Below are 22,688 nucleotides of genomic sequence, written 5' to 3'. Positions count from 1 at the left end.
TCTTATTCAACTATGCCTAATTTAGCACAAAGAATCTTAACATCTAATAAAAAAATTAAATCAGCCCCAAAAATCCCGTTCTCAATTAAACCCAAAACTAATTGCAATTGTAATAACAAACATCTTTGCCCACTCAATAATGAGTGCATCCGTAGAGATGTTATATATTCATGCACAATTACAGAGTTCTCACGCAATCCTCCCATAACAGACACTAATATTTTGTCATCAAGTTATCCCTCTTCCCACCCTCCATCTAATATAGTTATTAATCCAATAAACCATTCAAGCAGCTCCTCTATTTACAATCATACAACTAGCAATAATAATAATAATAATAATAATAATAATAATAATAATAACAATGATAATGAGAATAATAATATTTCTCCTAACAGCCATCCTAATACAAACAACACCCATTATCCCCTCCAAAACAGTCCTCCTACAGTCATTGTCCCGCCGTTTGTTCATCACAATGAACAAAATTCAAACTATTTCCCCAGTTTCCCTAATGTTTATGTTGTTACGACCACCACCAAACCGGAAGCGACATTTTTTTAAATTAAGGCTAGACAATCTAAAGGAGAGGATAATTTTCAAAAATATCGGCGAAAAAAGTGACCCCCCCCGTAGAAAAGTGCCTAGTTGAAGGGGAAGATATTAATGTTTTTAGCCAATTTTTCGATATTTGTCATATGAAAGATCGAACATTAAAACGATTACTGATCTTGGTAAAATCCGTCGCCTCTCTTGAAAGTTTAAGGCAGACATGCAAACATACATACATACATACATTTATATATTGGTAACTAAAAATTTTCAACCCAAACTGATTAAAAAGCTTGCCCTATCTCTGAATACTCTTTATGTAAAATTTCAAATATTTAGACCAGAAATTGTCTGAGTAATTTGGAAGAGACCGTAGAGGTAAATTTTTTTTAAACTTTGACCCCTATTATGACCCCTTAACATTTATTGTTTTGTGCTCAAATCAAGTCATTAAGTTAGATCCATGTCCAAGGAACCTATATCTAAAATTTCAAGTGCATAGACCCAAAATTGTCGGAGGAGTTTGGTAGAGTTCTCAAAGGTCAAATCGTTGAACTTTGACCCCTTAGCAGCCAAATTTCTGGCCCAAAACCGATCATATCGATTTTCCCAAATCTCAGTACCCTGGATTAAATTTCGAGTCTGTAGACTAAAAATTGACAGAGTTATTGCGTAGGGAAATGTACACACACACACACACGTTCACTTTTCTATAATATATATATATATATATATATATATATATATATATATATATATATTTATATATATATATATATATATATATATATATATATATATATATATATATATATATATATATATATATCGATATATATTATGTTAAAAGTCCACTATGCTTCTAGAATAGTGATTTAAAGGTTATGAGGGTTTTTTGAAACATGAAAATGATGTTACTTTTTGTATTTAATATTTTATTTTTTATATTTCAGATATTTCAAGCGGTCCTCCGCTCTTCGTCACAAAAAAGTATCGAAATGAAAATGAAAGACGTTGAAAAAAAATGCAAATTTGTATTTTGGATAGTGTTCATTCCTTGCAACAATGATCAAAAGAGCTCACATGAATTATTTTAGCTGTTTGTGGAAGAAGAATGTTGTATATATATTTTTTTCTTATTTAAATTTTTTTTTTGCACCGTATTACCGTTTAATTCAAACGGTAAAAAAGAGGTGCAATTGATTTCAATATGTATAATAACTGGCTGGATATTGAAACAAATTTGTTAAACAGTAAAAATAATTAAGTTATCATAATGATAGTTAACAAAGGTGATAGTTTTAAATAATAACAATAATACCCCCCCCCCGAACAGGGCAGAGTTAGAGACAATGTCGGCTTTTAATGTGGAGTAAATTCTGTAACCCCCCCTCTCTTACAAAAATTGCACACTGGATAGGGATAAAAATATACATATAAAAATCAAAATTAAAATTAATTAATATGAAAATAAGAATAAAAATTGTCTCGGTCCTAAAGGAATTCTCATTCACTAACCGAGGACAAAAAAGGTTAAATGTAGTATCAAAGTATTTTAAGTATTATAAAGTATTAACAACAGAGGTGATATTTTTAAATAATAATAATAAACCTCCCCACGAGGGCAGAGTTAGAGACAATGTCGACTTTTAATGTGGAATAAATTCCGTAACCCCCCCCCTCCACATTAAAAGCCGACATTGTCTCTAACTCTGCCCTCGTGGGGAGGTTTATTATTATTATTATTATTATTATTTAGTGAATATATATATACTAATGCAAGGGGCCAAAGTTTTGGTGGCCCAGTGTTGGTGACAGTAGGTTTTTTTAAAAACTATTTTAGGGTTTGTAATGCTTTTAGAGCACAACTTAATAAAATAAATAATTCAATACAAACTTCTGAAATGACAAATGCAACAACTTCATAAAATGTAACACAGAAAAGGTTTATTAAGGAGAATGTGATATGTTCCTTGTCAAAAGCTGGACTCCGGCTACCTGGTGCTATCGCGGTAGTTATTCCGGGTCCCCATGGAATCGTCGATACCGATAGAAATAACACCGAGGTAGAGAGAGCGAAGAAAAGAGTCCATTACGTTTGGTGTCTCTCGCCGTAAGGACGAGTTCTTATTCCTCATGGATGCTGGCCGAATTCCTTAGGGGATAGGAAGGATCAATGCGTCGTACCCCTGATTGGTCAGTATGTGGCCAAATAGCACAGGGGAGAGGCATTGATTCGTTAAAATAAAAAAAAAGTTCCATTTATTTAGTGCTACTGCTACAGTATTCATTGAATATACTCATATTACGCTTAAAGCGACATTTAGAATCTTAAAAAGATCTCTCGGTTTGTATGTATGCCTTCTATCGGTAGAATGCAATATCTCAGACGGAACAAAATGATACGAAAAATAAATAAATAAATAAATAAATAAATAAATAAAAATTAAACCATGTCTCTCTCTTGAAAATTAGTTTTCTCCGTTATCATCAGTGCGTGGATGTTGTTGCTTAGGAACCGACCGGAAGTGACGTAATAGCGCCATGGCCGATGAAACAGTCGACCATAGTAATATTTGTGATGTTTACCTGTCGATTTCTTCAAGAACACGCAGCCATATCGATATCAATACTGAAAGATAAACTCTGCTTCAAAATGTGATAGCTTAAAATATGGGTAAGCAATTATTATTCATCGTTTTTGGTTTCCTTTTCAGTAATTTGAGAAAAAACAGCGAGGGAGACAGTATGAAAAAAAAAAAAAAAAAAGGCTAAAGTAAAAGTAGGAGGTCTTGTTTGATTGGAAAACAAAATGATGAGAAGATAATGTTTATTTATTCTTTTACTTATTTATGTTTTTTTTTTCTTTCCACATTATATAGTACAAATACATTTTTGTTTAGTTAATATAAAATGGCCTTTAAAACAATTGTTACTTTACGTCGACTGAATATGTCCTCACTTATCTTTGGTTTCAGTGTAAAAAAAAAACGTATTAATAAAATAATTTTCATCATCATTGCGTTGTGAAACGCTATGATGATGATGAATAAAGTAATATAAATAAAAGTAGATAAAGTCTTTTTTTTAATTAAAAAGCAAAAAGTTATATTGAAGATTGTAGCTTTACGATATCGGTGCGACGGTGCGTATGCACTTATGTTACCATGCTATTTTTAAAAATATAATTTTCACGTTAAATTCAAGTTTTACACTGTTTTTTTGGTATTTATGCACTTTTGTTACCGTGCTGAAATAATATTTAGAAAGCCATTCTTAACATGGAGAGGGAGGGTGTTTTGTAACTATTCTCTACTTTTACGTAATTTAATATAAAAGATCTTGTAAAACTTGAATTTAACTTTATAATACTATTTTGTTAAAAAATTGCGCGGTAACAAAAGTGCATTAGCACATTTAAAATTTTGGTGAAAGAAGTGCACTGGGGGACCAGTACCACCCGAAGACGATCAATGCACGGTTGCCGCACTGCCGCACTGCCGCACTGGTTGTTCAATCTGCAAAGGGTGTTTATTCCGAAAGCCGTTCTTAACATGGGGAGGTTGGGGGTGTTTATTCCGAAAGGCATTTTCTCATTTTCAACCTCCTCGTAATCAACTTTTTAAAGGTAAATCTTCGGGTGCCCCCAGTGCACTTTCACCAATTTTTTTTTTCTTTAATTGTCAAGTGAAAGTACAGAATAATTACGAAACCGTAAACACCCTCACCATGTTAAGAATGGCTTTCTCAGAACGGTAACATAAGTGCATAAGTAAAAGCTATCTTCCATTTAAAACATTATCTTAATTGTTTAGCAATTTGATTCATTAAAAAAAAAAAAAAAAAAAGTAATGTCGAGTGTTTACTTATGAATAAAAAATGTCCGACATAAGAGGATGATCACGTCTTAGGAGGATAATTGCTCAAAAATAGAAAATTAAAAAAAATATTAAGGTAGATATAGTTTTAAAACGACCCTCCAGTCCTCCACCCTCCAAAAGAAAATAAATTTGTATATTTTAGGTAATAATGCACATCCCATAATATTTTAAAAAATATTTTTACATATTTGTTTTAAAAAAATTAAATTGATTTTTCTAAGTTTTCGTTTTCTACCAAGCTTTGTAAGTTTTTTTTTTTACATAGGCATCACCACATTATCAAGGCCAAGAGGCCACTCAAGGATAAGGGTTAAAAAGTGTACAGTAGAAATTGGACAATATAGTAATCATTAGTAATGAAAATTTGGTAAATTTTTATAACTTATATGGAACGCCGGAACGGCTCATCAAGAACTTATTTACGTTAGACTTGAAGACAACCATATTGTAGTCAGCCGGAAAGCAGGAAAACGGAAGACAATTCCACAGCTTTGTTCATGGAATCTACGTTTAGGTTTAGGCACAGATAAAGAGTGGGGGGGGGGAATTATTGATAGTGTTTACAACTAGACGAGTGTTTCTTGTGAAAGTTTTGCGAGGGGGGACCATAGATTGAAGCTCAGTCGAACACTTTCCATGAAAATAACGATACATCAGAGACAAACTCGCAACATCTCTTCTGTGAGATAGAGGTTGCAAGGAAGAGAAAAGGACATCTCCTACGAGGCTACGAAGTCTATTTTGAACTCTATCAAGGCAGGCCAAGTCCTTTCTAGCAGCTCCTGCCCAGATGTGGCAACAGTAGGTATTTATTTGCTTCCCCACGTAAGCAAAATGTGACACAAGGTCGGTTTTATGTGAGGTGAAGGGGGAGGGAGGGGAAGGGGATGGTACATATAGGGTTGCCCCTACATGTACCAATAACCAATTGCCACAAGGGCAATGGCCACAAAGTGCAACATCTGCCGGAACAGATACTACACTTTGAGATATTAAATCTTTTAGTCATGTTAAAAAAATACAGTCAAAATCAACGATGAACAAAAAACTTAGGCACATGGCCAACTCAAAAGGGGGGATTTTGGGGGTCGTTGGTCATCCTTGTCACTCCAGAACTAAACAAAGTCAGAAGTTTCTCCCAGCTAGTATCTTCTTTCACCATAATACCGCATTCACCCTTTCATATTTGGGGACGTCCTACTTAACTCCCAATTTTTAAAACATTTTTTATTGACGTGTAAAAACAAAAAAGATAACAATAAAATGGTACAATAATTCATTTGTGTCAAGGGCGGGGGAAGAAAAAAACAAAAGGTGATTAGTAGGACCCTCCCAACCCCGTCTAGTTGATAGACTGCCCGTTCCACTAGGTTTGTAAAAGGAACCTCGCTTCTGCGGGTCAGTCTCTAGGTGGGGATGCCCTCTAGATGGGGGTGAATGGAGAAAAGAAATTTTTGTGGGTAAGGGATGGAGGTTAGTTTGTATTTCTTTTTCTCCAAGATGGGTAAAATTTAGAGGAAGGGGTGAAAACAAAAATTGCAGGTAAGAGGGGATGGGGATCTTGGAGGCTTCCTAATCCGGGAGGGATGGAACACACACTCAGCTAGCTGAGAGGCTACTTGTTTAATTTTACTTTACAGAACTGCGCGTTCCACACCTAGGCGGGGAACACGTATTCAAATTTGGCTCCTATTCGTACACACAGACTTACCACATATATCCATCTTCTGTCAAATGCCGCACGATGCAGCCTTCTTCTATCACATCTGATCTTCACCCGTAGTTGGTGTTTAAAGAAAGCGATCAGATCTTGATCAGAAAAAGACAACACCCCCCGGCAACCTTGCAGACGCGACGTCAAAATCACCATTCTCGCCACGGCCAGGATCGTAACATAGACCATTTGTCTTTCCCGGTCCCATGGCGGCTTCACGTTGTCCACAACATTGGATACAGTAATTGGGCGAGGATGCTCAGGATCGATGCGAGCCGTCACTCCGCTGACATACGACCAATACTGGTGGAGTTCGCGGCAATCGAAAAAAGCGTGATCCGTAGTTTCTACGGCCGTTGTCCCACAACGGGGACAATCAGGCGACTCCAAAAACCCAGAACTGCATTGTATGTTGTTGAGTGGAAGTGCATTTCGGGCCAATCGCCAGGTCAGAGAGAACTCCGAATTGTTCAGATGACTCGAACCTGGCGCCCAGCTCCACGCGGAGCGGATCTCACTCTGCTGCCACCCCAAACGCGCGCATAGCGGGTCGTCGGCGGCCCCCTTCACTAGATCCCTGTGGAGTTCTCTACGGGTAGCAGTCACAAGGTCACTGGACCTTGGTAGTCGTTTTAGCGCGGCTCGGCACTCTTTCATGTAGGCAGATTCTCCCCGCGGCCTGCGACAGCTCTCGATGGAAGGGTCGAGAACGAGGTCGGGGAAGGCGGCAGTAACCACGGGGTGCCACGGTTGGTCATCCTGCATATAGTGGCTCAGGAAGGCCAGCCTCTCAGCATCTCGATAACACTTCAAGTCCGGCATTCCCAAGCCTCCCTCACACGGACGTTGAATACAGACCTGTCTGCTCACCCAGTGTCTTCCTCTGTCCCAAAGGAGCGAGGACAAGAGTTCGACAAGAGCTTTTAGGTGTTGTGCAGGCAGGGGAAGTACGGCCAGTCGGTAAAGGATGAGAGGAAAGACGTAAGTGGCGCACGCCTCAGCTCTACCCTTTAAGGAAAGTTTCCTAGGAAGCCACGAATTGACTGCAGCCTCCACCTTTGACCGTACCTCCAACCAATTCTTGTCAAGCTGGAGACCCGGTCCGAACCACACGCCGAGGATCCGGACCGGGCCATCTGTCCAGCTGAAGGGCGCCGGGAGGTTTGCGTTGCCACTCCATGCGCCCAACCGCAGTTCTACCGACTTGTTGCGGTTTATCTTGGCCCCCGTGATTCTTTCGTACTGTGTGAGTGCCTCCGACACGACCTCAATGTCTCTGAAGCCCGACACGAAGACCGTGACATCATCGGCAAACGCGGATACCTTGGCAGCTGAGCCGCCAGGCAGAGCCATTCCGCGCAGGGCCGAATTTGCCTCCCCATGTCTCAGCTTGCGGAGAAGAGGCTCCAAAGCCAGGACATAAAGCAGGGGCGACAGCGGACAACCCTGACGAACCGACCGAGAGATAACAAAGGGTTTAGAGCGCTTTCCGTTCACTTGCACGACAGCCATGGGCTGTCGATACATTATGGAGATCCACTTGCAAAAGTCCGGTTTAAAACCGGCGGCCTCTAAGACAGATGCCAGGAAACGATGGTCGACCCTATCGAAAGCTTTGGACTGATCTAAGTTGATCAGCACGGCTTCCGTGTCGTCATCTATTCCCCCCTCTAGGATCGTGCGGATCAGGTGCAAGTTGTTCTGAATCGATCTCCCCTTCACAGCGTAGTTCTGTTCCGGTTCAACCAACTCGTCGATAACAATCTGCAGCCGATTCGACAGGACCTTGGCCAAAATCTTCAACTCTGTGTTTAGCAGAGTTATGGGCCTGTAGTCGTCTAACTCTTCCCCTCCATGCCCGTCACCTTTCTTCAGCAATGTGATCACTCCCTTGGTCACCTGCAGATACTACACTTTGATTTTGTCACGAAGGCCGGCAAGTGCCAGGTAAGTATTCCATCCTTGGACGTACCTGGCTCTTATATAGATAGAGAATTGCATCAGCAGTGAGATATCTACCGGATTGATAGAAAGATCCCACCATTTTTCCAGCGGCGTTTAAACTTATTTTAAAGAGTTTATTTAGTTAAAAAGAAATAACAAGTAATGTTGCAGTTGCACTCGACATTACTTAGTAAATAATTTTGAATAAAAAATGTCCGAAAATTAAAGAAAGTACTGAGGTAGATATAGTTTTAAAACGAGCCTCCCCAAGTGCCTCCGAAATGACTTTTAAACGATACCTTCCCCTCCCGATGTTAAGAATGGCTTTCGAAATAATTTTATTTCAGCGCGGTACCAAAATTACATAAGACCGTGTTTTCTTTTTTTGTTGTTTTGTAATAACACAAGAATTATTTAAACTGAATTGATTCTTCTAAATAAAATAATTGCTTTCTTTGATAATACGTGTTTTCTTTCTTTTTTTTTCGTAATGACACAAAAAGTGTTAAAACGAGTATTTTTTTTAAATAAATATTTGGTTTCGTTTTCCGTATCTTGACTCCGTGATCAATTTTTTTTTTTTTAAACAAGAGTTAAAAAATAATTAAAAACAATATGGGGGTGCATACTGCATAGTCTCTTTTAAAAACAATATCTCCTTCAAGGACGGTAATAAAATGTTTTCAATCGATATTTATTCAATAAGGGACCAGTTTTCCTACCTAGTAAAACGGGGGAGTTTTTTGGGTACGGGTTTTCCGGAGACAAAATCCTTTTATGGTATGTTTTTATTAAATTGTAAGGTTAAAGTACTGTAGGTACCTCCAACGCGCGCCACAGCCCCCCCCCCCCACTATATGTAACACGATGTAATTGTAATTTAATTTATCATCCGGTACTCGTGCAGAGAGTGATCCGTGCTGAAATAATAACGTTATTATTTAAAAAGCCATTCTTAACATGAGGAGAGCTTCTCCTCATGTTAAGAATGGCTTTTTAAATAAAAAGAGGAAGGTGTTTTGTACCTATTCTATACTTTCACCTTACAATTGAATAATAAAAAAAAAAACGGTAAATATGAAGAATTACTCCACCCTCGAAAATTCCTTTAGAATTAGCACTCAGATAGGTTTTCGGGGTCGCTGAAAACGAAAATAACGTTTTAAATTACGGCAAACGAGTAGTTTCAATGATATGAAGAAATGTTAGTTTTTAAAAAGTGGGGAATCACTTTTCTATATTAATTTAACGTAAAATGAGCACCCACTTTGTGGCCACAATTTTTTTTTTTTTTTTTTTTTTTTTCGAGGGAGGGGGGAGACTTTCTTTCCACCTTCGGAAAATCTTTTAAAATTCCAGGAAGCAAGTAGTTTCCAAGATATGAAGAAATGCATTCACTTTATGGTCACCTTTTGTTTTTTGAGAGGGGGGACTGGGTACTGGGACTGCCGGTTTGTGTTTTGTTCTTTTTTTTTGGAGGGGGATATTGAATTATAGAAGTTGTATAGTTTTTTATCAGGTGCTTATGCAGTTTAATTAACTGTTTTGAGCAGAAGAACTGTTTAATATTTTACAAAAATTCTGTTTACATCTGGTGGGAGGCGGTGGAGGAGGGGCGGGGGTTGTTGTGGCGGCCGCGTTATTTTCGTTTTCAGCGACCCCGAAAACCTATAAGAGTGGTAATTTTAAAGGAATTTTCGAGGGTGGAGTAATTTTTCGTATTTACCAAAAAAAAACATATCATTAAACTTTAATTAAACGTAGAAATACGATTTTAAAAAAATAGCGCGGATCACTATCTGCATTAGCACCTATCATCCTAACTTTTTTACCATTTAATAGAAAAAGCTTCAAATAAACTGCTAATGTTTTTTAAAATTTTTTACAGCATACAAAAGTAATGAAAATGCGAGACAAAAATCGTGTTTACATTATCGACGCTTTAAAACACCGTTCCTATGTAGTGACGTTTTTTAAGCCTTTCACACATCCATGTTTTAAAAAATCTAGTAAAAATCAAATAATAATCATATTTTCCTGAAATTTTCGATATTCAATCATTATTAAATACACTTACATATTAAAAGTAGGTTTCGATAAATATATTAGTGGAAATATATTTTCTAGGTGTTCTACCCCCCCCCCCATTTCATGGTCCGAAAACTAAGCAAAATAAATGCGGGTTGATAAAAGTTTCAACATTTTTTAAAGCTGAAAAGATCAAATAATTAAAAAATAGTCCCCATAAACACGTGTGGATTTTCGCACACCGGCAGACATATTGAATTTTTTGTTTATCGAAAAAATACATAGCCGTTAATAATAATGTCTACCAATAATGACATTATTCCGTTTATGGACTGGGAAAGGCCAAATCCAGCGGAAACATTTAAACTTTTTAAACAGAGGCTAGAACTATATTTTGCTATAAACAAAATAAAAACCGACCGACAAGTGAATTACATATTGCTAAAGACCGGCAATGAAGGTCTCAAATAATTTAACACTTGGAAATTAACAGATGAGGAAAAATGTTCTCCTGACACCATTTTTAATAAATTCTTGGAGCATTTAGAATCTAAAGAAAACTTTTAAAACTAATGTCTTATAAACAAAAACAAAATGAAACATTAGACGACTTCGTCAATAGATGTCGTCAACTTACGTTAAAATGCTCACCAACCGACACTGAACAAGAACAGTGAATTATAGAACTAATTATTGCAAGTACCCCAATTGTCAAATTCCAGAAAGAACTACTACGAAAAGATAATACGCTAACACTGGATGAAACCATCCGAATTGGTAAAACGTACGAAGCAACAAACGCACATATTAAACAGCTTAGAGAGATGTTAAACACCAATAACGAGGAGGACAATAGCGCCAATACTGACATACAAGCAATTACAAAATATAAACAAAATAGAAAGACAAACAACTGCCTTAATTGCGGAAAAAGTTACGAACGTCGTCGTGAAGCATGCCCAGCATTTGGTTCCAAATGCAAAACGTGTGGAAAATGTAACCACTGGGCAACAGTATGTTCATATAACAGAAGATCAAGGTCAAGGTCGCAAAACGGAGACCGTGGAAAACAAAAACAATTAAACATGAACCAGACCAAGAAAAAACACTTCATCCAAACTGATATATTATCCAGGAACAACAGCCAGGAACTAAATGAACAATTCGAAAATTTAACTTTTTCCACCATTAACACACCCTCTCAAATACAGAGAGATGAAGCCTTCGCTTATATAAATATAAAATTACCTAATCGAAACGGGACTCACAGACTACGAATTAAAGTCGATACTGGAGCCCAAGGTAATACATTACCAATTTCTACATTCGATAGAATGTTTCCTGAGAAATTAACCACTAATGGTTTCCCAAAACTAAAAAAACAAAGTAAGGACAAAAAACTAATAGCCTACAATGGCAATATCAGTATACCATGCAACTACCAAACCTCTGATTGGCACGAAGCACCTTCTATATAGTAGATGTAAATGGACCAGCAATTCTAGGACTACCATCACTGGAAATACTGAAAATAGTCACTCTTCACTGCACGGTGAAAGAACAAAATATAGTCAAACCAATCAACAAAATCAAAGACTTGGTACAGATCTATCCAGATCACTTCGACAAAATAGGCTCTATGCCTGGACATGTCAAGTTAACAACGAGCAAAAATGTACAACCTCACATTGACCCACCAAGAAAAAACCCAATTGCCCTAAAGGACAACATAAAACAGGAACTAGACAAAATGGTCAGCAACAAGATCATTAGAAAAGTCACAGAGCCAACAGACTAGGTTTCCAGCCTAGCTTATTCACACAAGAAAGATGGAAGCCTGAGAATCTCTCTAGACCCAAGACACCTTAATATTGCGCTAAAAAGACCACACCATGCAACCCCTACAGTGGAGGAGCTAACACTACTTTGCAGGTGCCAAGCTGTTCTCTAAACTTGATGCCAAAGCTGGTTATTGGTCCATACATTTGGATCAGGAATCTCAGCTGCTAACGACATTCCAACCCTTTTGGCAGATACTGTTTCCAGAGATTACCATTTGGGTTAAGTGTATCCCAGGACTTTTTCAAATGAAAATGGACCAGATACTCAAACAAGTTGACGGAGCAATTGGAATTACAGACGACATTGTTGTCTACAGTAAAACGGACAAAGAGCATGATAAGATCTTGTACAGGCTCATGCAAGTAGCTGCAAAAAATGGTCTTGTGTTTAATTCAGCAAAATGCAAAATAAAATCAAAAAATATATCTTTCTTTGGAATGATATATAGTGAAAATGGTGTTAGCCCAGACCCAGAAAAACTTATAGACTTACAAGACATGCCATATCCAACATGCAAAAAAGAACTACAAGAATTCTTAGGTCTTGTCACATATTTATCACCATTCATCCCAAATTTGGCTGACAAGACACATACATTAAGAGGCTTGTTGAAGAAAGACGTACGTTTTCTCTAGGAAGAGCATCACAAGGTATGCTTTGAAACATTTAAAACAATAATCACCAAAGACTCCACATTAACGTACTTGGACACGAATGAAGTACCAATACTGCAAACTGATGCGAGTTTAAAAGGACTTGGAGCAGCATTAATGCAAAACAAAAAACCTATTGCATATGCATCAAAGTCTCTAACAGACGCCGAGCAACGGTATGCATGCATAGAAAGGGAACTTCTAGCAATTGTATTTGGTGTCCACAGATATCATGTCTACCTATATGGATGGAAGTTCAAGGTACACACCAATCATAAACCCTTGGTCATGATACTACAGAAACCACTGACCAGTGCACCTCCTAGGCTACAACGAATGATGACCAAATTACAGAGATACCAGATACAAATAGAATACATACCAGGCAAAGAAATGACTGCAGCTGATACACTAAGTCGCCTCCCCACTACTCAAAACACTGACATGATTGACTTAGATATTCGAGTTGACTTGGTGAGATTCAGGAGTGAATGCCTGAATGAAATAAAAAAGGAAATAAAGGCTGATCCAATACTCAACCAATTACATGAAACCATAACAACAGGATGGCCAGACTCAATTAAGGAAGTACCACCGACAATTCGGTCATACTGGTCATACAGAGATGAGTTGTCTGTCAGTGATGACATAATCATGAAAGGCTCAAGGATTATTATCCCTGAAAACCAGCAGAAAACTATCCTGGACCAACTACATTACAGTCATCAAGGTATCGAAAAGATACGTCTGCAAGCTAGAGATACTGTATACTGGGAGCGAATTAACACTGATATTGAGAACATGATCAAAAAGTGTTCAATATGCCAGGAAAACCTCCCAGCACAACCAAAGGAAACTTTACTACATGACATCCCTAGCAGAGCATGGGAAGTTGTTAGCACTGACTTGTTCCACTGTAACGACCAGGAATACCTCATAATTGGCGATTATTATAGTAAATTCCCAATCATACGGAAAATGAATGGCATGCCCACAAGCAACATGGTCATATCAACAATGAAGCAGATATTTTCAGAACATGGTATTCCAACCAGAGTTATTAGTGATAATGGACCACAGTACTCCAGTGAAGCATTTAAAGAATTTGCTCAACAATGACAATTCGATCATATCACATCATCTCCAAGGTTTTCTAAATCAAATGGTTTTATTGAACGACAGATTCAAACCATTAAAAGAACGGGAGGTTCTGTCATGATTTCTCCCATTGCCTATGACCTCACTCAGAAAGTAATAAAGAGCGCAAGATGGTTGTATGCTCAATCTGTTAAGTCCAAAGTAGCTGAGCAGCGGCTTGGTTCCCACCAGTTTTGGCAAATAGCAAACAGAATTCTGAACAGAAGCGTGTGCTCCATCCCAACTATCATCAATGGACCTGAGGTAATCTCGTCAGCATCAGACAAAGCCAAACTCTTTGTCAAGAACTTTGCAGCTAATTTTACCTTTTGCGATCAAGGCCGCCAACCCCCAATATTTCCTCCTGTATCTGAAAACACACTATGTGATATACGTATATCTGTACGTGATGTTGCCAAGCTAATCAAAAACCTTGATTCCAGTAAAGCAACTGGGCCGGACGGTATTCCAATTATAGTACTCAAAAAACTTCAACCTGAACTAGCGCCCATACTTACAAAACTATTTAAACGTTGTCTTAAGGAGAATAGTTTCCCATCTCCCTGGAAAATTTCATCAGTATGCCCTGTATTTAAGAATTCAGGTGATCGCTCATCCCCCTCTCAGTACAGGCCAATAAGTCTCCTGTGCGTCATGAGTAAGTTGCTGGAATCTGTGTTAAATACAGAAGTAATCAACCATCTCAACAAAAATAACCTTCTTCGTGACACTCAATATGGTTTCCGTTCTGCTAGATCTACAGCAGATGTGCTTACAGTTATATCTCATAGGATTAGCAAATCTCTCGACGGAGGCAACCTTTCTAGGGCAATTGCTCTTGACATATCTAAGGCCTTTGATAGGGTATGGCATAAAGGTTTACTTCATAAGATCTCTAGCTATGGTATAGCTGGAAATGTCTTCTCAATTATTAAATCATTTCTCTCTGATAGGTTCATAAGAGTAGTAGTTGAGGGGCAAAAATCAGAAGCCCACAGTATTAATGCCGGTGTCCCTCAGGGGTCCATCCTGGGCCCAACTCTTTTCCTGATCTACATTAATGATCTTCCAAATCACATCCTTACATCATTTGTAGACATTTATGCTGACGACACTACCATTTATGGTAGCACATCTAAGACAGTAAACGACCAAGTTCTCTCCAATTCTCTCTCCTCTGATCTTGAGCATGTAGTACAATGGGGAAAGGAGTGGCTGGTTACTTTTAATGCATCTAAAACCAAGCTTCTCTCTTTACATCATCAACATTCTGATCCCCATCTGGCATCAATTGAAATGAATGGCTCTCGTCTTCAGGAGGCCTCAAGTTTTGACAAGCTTCTGGGCTTGACCATTACTCCTGATCTTAAATGGAACACGTACATCAAATCTGTTGCCAAGGCCGCTGGAAAAATGGTGGGATCTTTCTATCGATCCAGTAGATATCTCACTGCTGATGCAATTCTCTATTTATATAAGAGCCAGGTACGTCCAAGGATGGAATACTGTTGCCACATCTGGGCAGGAGCTGCTAGAAAGGACTTGTCCTGCCTTGATAGAGTTCAAAATAGACTTCGTAGCCTCGTAGGAGATGTCCTTTTCTCTTCCTTGCAACCTCTATCTCACAGAAGAGATGTTGCGAGTTTGTCTCTGATGTATCGTTATTTTCATGGAAAGTGTTCGACTGAGCTTCAATCTATGGTCCCCTCTCACAAAACTTTCACAAGAAACACTCGTCTAGCTGTAAACACTATCAATAATTCCCCCCACTCTTTATCTGTGCCTAAACCTAAACGTAGATTCCATGAACAAAGCTTTTTTATTAGAACTGCACGCCTGTGGAATTGTCTTCCGTTTTCCTGCTTTCCGGCTGACTACAATATGGTTGTCTTCAAGTCTAACGTAAATAAGTTCTTGATGAGCCGTTCCATATAAGTTATCAAATTTAACAAATTTTCATTACTAATGATTATTATAGTGTCCAATTTCTACTGTACACTCTTTAACCCTTATCCTTGAGTGGCCTCTTGGCCTTGATAATGTGTTGATACCTATGAAAAAAAAGAAAAAAAAGAAAAAGTCCAATGTGAACAAGTTCTAATTGAATCGTCCCCCTAAGTAATCCAAGTTACAAAATTCCCACTGTTTACTATGCTAAAATCACAATGACTAATGTATACCTATTAACCCTTATCCTTTAGTGGCCTCTGGGCCTTGATAAGTGGTGACACCCATGTAAAAAAAAAAAAAAAAAAGCAAAGCAAGCAAGAAGAGATGTTAACCTTGCAATGCTGTGTTTAAGAACAACGCCTATCCCCCACAAACTTCCAAGCCCAGCTGAACTTTTAAACAGTCGCATCATGAAATCGAACCTGATTGCAAAAATAACGAATCACAGATTTCCCAACCGTGACCATATCCACGAAGAACTAAAGCACGGACAGGATATACAAAAAACCTATCACGACAAAACAGCCCATGACTTACCAGCACTTGTCCCTGGACAACACGTACGTATGTGGGATAACCAAACTGGAAAATGGAAACCAGCAACAATTCTCAGCAAATGTACAGAACCTAGATCGTACATCCTCAAATTGCCAGATGGATCGTCAAAAAAGACGTAACAGAGTCCATATCAGAGCAGATAGAAAAGCAACCCATAAACATGTTCACTTCAGTGACCAAACCCAATCTCAATCTGGACTCCCTGACACAAGCATCTCAAACTAAATAAACTCTAAGAAACACACACCAAACATAACAAGACATGGCCGTGAAATCCATAGGCCAAACAGATTTAAACAATAAATATCTGAACAATGTCTACTACTTTTCTTCCTTCTGGTAAGGGGGATGTAGTGTTATCATAGAACTACTTTCATATGCGTAACAAGTAAATCATGACGTATGAATATTGATGTCAACCGCCTAATACATACGTATTCGACAACATGGCGTAGACCTCTACACACGTACATTCAATCTCTCTTCTTATGTAAATATGTCAATAACGTTCTATATTAAATAAAACCACAACTTGGTTATCAATTACCTATAACAACAAACATAAACTAACGACATAAACGTTAATTATTTTTCTAAATTTTCAATATTATGGAAAGTTTTACGTTTCTGTAACTTTAACTCGTCAGCAACACTTTCACATTATGCACGCTTAAGAGAAGAATTTTCTAAACGCATTTTCTTTGCGTTAGGAGATTCTCTAAAAGTGGTTGATGACGATAAATAGGAGGGACAGTTTGGTAATATTCAAAGAATAGCACCATCCTTAAGATAGGGATTTTTTAATTTAACACTAATTGTCTTTCTAGTCCTTTCATCAAATGCTGATGCCTCTCGCTGTATGTCTTCAGGTCGAAAATGAAGTTCACATACCTAAAGAAATAATTTAAAAGAAAATCGTACCATGTTTGACTTAACACACAAAAAAAGAAAATTACATGACAAAAAACGATAAAATTAAAAAGTAAAGTAAATGTGCAGAATTAGTCCACCCTCGAAAAATACTTTTAAATTACCACTTTTATACGTTTTCGGGGGTGCTGAAAACGAAAATAACGTTTAAAATTACGGCAAACTAGTAGTTTCCAAGATATAAAAAGATGTTAGTTAAAAAAAAAGGGGGGGGGAGATAATTTAACCTAAAACGACCACCCACTTTATGGCCAATTTTTTTTTTTTACATGGGCAACGAGCAATTTTTTTTAAAAATTACATTTTCGCCTCAAACAAGGCGAAGTGCCTGTTTGATGTAGAAATGAACACAACTAAACGTAAAATGAACACCTACAGTTGGCTCCCTCTCCCCGACAAAAATTCTGTTTACACTTTTTTGAAAGGGGGGGTGCTCATTTTAAACGTTAAACTGTGTTCATTGTACGTAACTCCCAACCCCCAACATAAAGGTGGCCATACTCATTTTTCTTCGCTTTTATTTGTTAAAAAAATAAACGATAGCCATAAAGTGGGTGCTCATTTTACGTTAAATTTTTATAGAAAAGTGATCCCCCATTTTTTAAAACTTGGAAACTACTCGTTTGCCGTAATTTTAAACGTTATTTTTGTTTACAGCGCCACTAGCAGTATCAGAATTTGGGGGTAATTTTTGACAACCCTAACACAAAATTGCGAATAACATATACAAAACTCGTGATTTCTCCGTTTAAAGTGGGTTGTTTATTTTCTTTATGGAATATACTTCCAAAATAAACTATTAAAGTTGTATAAAAAGTAATAGAAATATTATTTTTTTATTGCCAGCATTTTGTAAACACTTTTTTTTTAAATAAAAAAATAATATTTCTATTATTTTTTTTAAACAATTTTAATAGTTTATTTTGGAAGTTTTTGAGTTTTCAAGTTTAATTCAGTTTTTATCATATCTTATTAAATTACTAGTAGGATCTGTTAACCGGCATTGCCCGATGGAAGCAGAACAGAATCATTAAAGGACCCCCCACCTTTGAAAACAAATTAAACTATGGTTGTTGTAGGTGTACCCTGCCGCCCCTGGAAATTAGCAGACACTGGTGACCAATGGAATAATTCCATTCTTGAGCATTTTTTCCCCAGTGGCAGCTAGTAGAAACCAATGCCTGTGATTGTCAGTACTGTTGGTTGCTGGTGATTAGTGTTAGTTTAGGGCGATAATCTGCAAGTACTGGTTGCAACTTACCTGCATAATATTTTTGTGTTCTGACTTATTTTCAAGTGTTTAATCAGTTCTAAAAAGAAAATGTCAACATGATAAGTCATAGCTTTTTAACCCTGGTAATCGGTCAAAAATTTAATCATCAACAGGAAAAATAAAATGAAAAAACAAAATATAGCATCACTAAAGTCTTGATAATCGCTTCATAATCGATAATCGAAAATTAGTACCTGTAAAAGAAAAAAAATTACAGCCAGTATGAGGTAGTGGCATGTCGGTATTTTGTGCATATTTACATTCTGAAATTAATGCTGAGTTTACATTTTGAGAGTGTTCCATCCGAGCAAGGAAAGAGCAATATGTGTTTGATTACATTTTATGTTAGTTCCGTGAGTGCAAGGAAAGAGCAATGCATGTTAAAATGCCAATAATTCCTAAACCTTTTGTTAGAGCTCACCATAGCAAAATTGTTATGGTTCCAGCATATGATGTTTACATTTTGATCAATTATCAAGACTTCAAAGACGTTATGTATAATTGTTTGTACTTTTAGGTGTATCAGAATTTTTGGGGAATTTTTGACATCCCTAACAGAAAACTGCGAATAAAATATAGAAAACTCGTAATTTCTCTTTCTAAAGTGGGTTATTTATTTTCTTTATAGAATATACTTCCAAAATAAACTATTTAAGTTGTTTAAAAAATAATAGAAATATTATTTTTCATTTTTTAAAAAACAGTGTTTACAAAGTGCGTGCGTGCGCTCAGGCAGCCATTTTGTTACGTAGTGAAATCAATTGATTTTTACGAGATGAATATTTTTCAATTTTTAAACTTTAAAAATCTATCAAAATTTTCCTATTCGTTCAATTTTTACGTTTTTGTCAGGGTGAATGTAAAATTTTATGCTCTTTCCGATAAACTGAATATAATATTTTAGACAAACGTTGTTTTATAAATTCACCCCCCCATTTTGAAATGTCTATGAGAATTTTAATAATTAATTTTTGTTCACACGTTTTATATATCACAAATTGAAGATAAAACATCAATAAATAAAATACTCAAATTTAAAACAAAAAAAAAGAATACTTATCTGTAAATTTACCGGTAAAGTCCAAAATGTAAATCCTTCTTTTTTCGATAACCACGTTGTTTTTTTTTTTTTTTTTTTAAGTGGAAGCTTATTTTTTGTTTAGAATTTTCCAGTCAATATTTTTCGGTCAGTATATATTTTTATATTTAATTCCTGGTTTCCTTTTTTTCGATATAAAAAAAAAAAAAAGATGATACCCCATAATGCAGATTTATAGTATAATAAATAAAAAATTCAGGTATTTCTTTAAGATATTAAAAAAAAAAAAAAATTACATTTCATATGCTCGTTATTCCGTAATCCATGTAAATCCAAAAATAAAAGATCCCAGTTTTCATGTATGATAGCATGAACACGCCAACATTAAAAAAAAGGACGATAAGTTATCTCCCTTTGGTATTTATAAGTCGGACAGAAAAACCATAAGCATTCTTTTAATCAGACTTATTTACTTGTCTTTAAAGAATTTTATTGGAATAATGGTGAGTTTATTTTTTTACTACACATATTTTTTACTTTCTGTAACTGATGAGAAAGTTGTATTTACTTTTTAAACTTTATTTGAGTAAAAAACATTAATTTTTCAGGTAATTTCTACACTTTATCGCCGAAAATGTTTTGGCGATAAAGTAAAAGTTACTACGTTTGTATTATTACTGTCTGTCTGTACACATAGATTAAAAAGAAAGTGGTCTAAAAACAAAAATATAGCAAATAAATGTTATCAAAGGCAAGATAAGTTACTTTTCTACCTAACTGGATAATATTTTAGTGTCTTTATTTAATGTAACAATGTTGCAAAACAAACCCACATGTTGTTGCAATGTTGGTTTGTTTTGCACGCATAAGCAGTATCAGAATTTTTGTAGGAATTTTTGACACCCCTAACACGAAACTGCAAATAAAATATAAAAAACTCGTAATTTCTATTTTTAAAGTGGGTTTATTTTCTTTATGGAATATACTTCCAAAATAAACTATTAAAGTAGTATAAAAAGTAATAGAAATATTATTTTTTTTATTTTTTAAAAAACAGTAATGAAATTAATTGAATATTACAAGTTCAGTATTTTCAATTTTTAAACTTTAAAAACCTATCAAAATTTTTCTATTGATTCTATTTTTACGATATTTTCAGGGTCAATGTGAAATTTTATGCTCTTTCCAATAAACTGAATACAATATTTTAGACAAACGTTTTTTTTTAATTCACGCCCCCCCATTTTCAAGTGTCTATTAAAAAGTAAAAAATTAATTTACTCAAAGTTTTATGTATCATTGAAGAGAAAAGATCAATAAATAATATATTCAAATTTAAAACAAAAAAAAGTACAGTTTTTTAGAAATTTACCTGTAAAGTCCGAAGTTTAAAACCTTTAAAAAGAATTCCACCCTTTATTCATATAGGGTCAATATGAAGAATTACTCCACCCTCGAAAATTCCTTTAAAATTACGCCCAAATCTGTTCATTGCCCACCCTCAATGTGGCCATAAAGTGGGTGCCCATTTGACGTCACATCATTATAGAAAAGTGGCCCCCACTTTGTGACCATTTGTAAAATTTCTTATCTTGGAAACTACTAGTTTTGTTTGCCGTGTATATAAATTTATTTCCGTTTTCAGCGCCCCCGAAAACCTTTAAAAGTGGAAAATTTGGAGGAATATAATCCCATATCGAGATTACTAACGTTTCTGAATTAGTGTTTTTTTACACTTATAGGCTTCCGTAGATAACAAAGTGAGAATCTTAACATCCGGTTTCTTTAAACTTTCTTTAAAGACACGATTTATCGTGATATGTGTTGGAAAAATCCTTCCATTTAAAAAATACATGATTATAATACATAAATATGAATAAATTCTCATACAGGAAGATTAAAAGAAAGCATATCTTACTCATGTGGAACAGGTAAGTGATATTTTGCCAGTTAAATAAATATTGTAAGATTCAACTAGTGTTATTTGTTCGACATTCCGTGAAATGTTAAGTGAAGAAATCCAAGGAAAAATAAATAAAATTGTTTATTTCTCTATTAAAGCTTTTGGTCTTTGCTCGTTTTATTGAAATAAAATTTACGGGTTTAAATTACGTTTTCATATTGTTATAATCTGATAGACGGATAGGTGTCTATTCAAACAAATGTTTGTTATGGCGACTCGGCTGAACATTCTGATACTGCTATAACTTATGCATGTATGTTAACATGCTGAATTGTTCAAAATAAGTTGGCAGTATTTATGTAATACTAAGATAATTTTTAAGTTACCAGGTGTTAAATTTCTGTTCTTGAATGATTAATATGCTTGTATTTGTTTTTGTTTTGTATTATTGCATCCTGTAGAGAAGTTTTTTTTTACAATATCAGTTATTAATTTATTAGGTGAAAGTATGCAATAGTTGCAAAATAATATGCTCTACTCACGTTTCTAATGGGTTTCTAAATAATCACATGATTAATTCATTGTGCTTCAGTAAATGCATAAGTCCTAAAAGAATATAATGAATGTCCAATGTGCAAACAGTGAGCAAAGAGACGTGAACGAGCAGATGGGCAAAAATTAGAATAAAAAAAAAGTAAAGAAGGTTTAATGAGCGCAAAGAAAGAATGTAGAACGGCTGTCAGAATAAACACCCCCAACCTCAGAAGCCGTTCTTAACATGGAGAGGTGGGGATGTTTATAGTATGCTAGGTTATACAGTAAATACTTTTTTTCAAAAGCTGTTTAAAACGTAATAGGCCAAAAAAAATAAATAAATAAATTAAAAAAAAAACATTTGTTATTAGTGGGTAAATGACGCCGTGATGCTGTGTAAGGAAATAGCAAACTAACTTTGCAAACACAAACGAAACCAAAATATGTTTTTGCTAAAGCAACGAAAAAAAATATATAAAAAATCCAGACGAAAACAGTTGCCAAGAAAAAGAAATAAGACCAATAAAGTTTATGAATTTAATCGATGCCATAATGTATTATGAAGTATTCGCTTAGAATGAGGTAATTTCAGAATAAGAGAATTAGCGGATAACCAATCAGGAAGCGAATTTTCCTAAGAGAGACTTTATTATGTTTTTATTCTAATATGGGAATATCTGTATTTGTATGAGTCAGTTAAGGGCGGTGTAAGCCTAGAATATGTGGAAAGTGTAGACTTCATTCTGGTGT

At 35.8% G+C, this 22,688-nt stretch overlaps 1 protein-coding gene across 4 annotated transcripts in view; it reads left to right on the top strand.

Moving 5' to 3' along the window:
* Positions 1-3,035: 3,035 nt before the first annotated feature.
* LOC145248030 (divergent protein kinase domain 1A-like) overlaps positions 3,036-22,688 on the top strand; it is a 226,703-nt gene continuing 207,050 nt past the window's right edge. The window contains exon 1 of one of the 4 annotated variants that reach the window (XM_080109752.1): positions 3,036-3,229. The gene's annotated coding sequence lies outside the window, so the exon portion shown is untranslated. The remainder of the gene's footprint in view (positions 3,230-22,688) is intronic. The other 3 variants (XM_080109750.1, XM_080109751.1, XM_080109753.1) reach the window with 3 other exon arrangements.

Source organism: Euprymna scolopes, chromosome 26 (assembly GCF_053919585.1).
Source record: "Euprymna scolopes isolate OS-2025 chromosome 26, ASM5391958v1, whole genome shotgun sequence".
Classification (NCBI taxonomy): domain Eukaryota; kingdom Metazoa; phylum Mollusca; class Cephalopoda; order Sepiida; family Sepiolidae; genus Euprymna; species Euprymna scolopes.
Note: the sequence above shows the minus strand (reverse complement) of the source record. Positions and strands in the feature narration are given on the sequence as shown.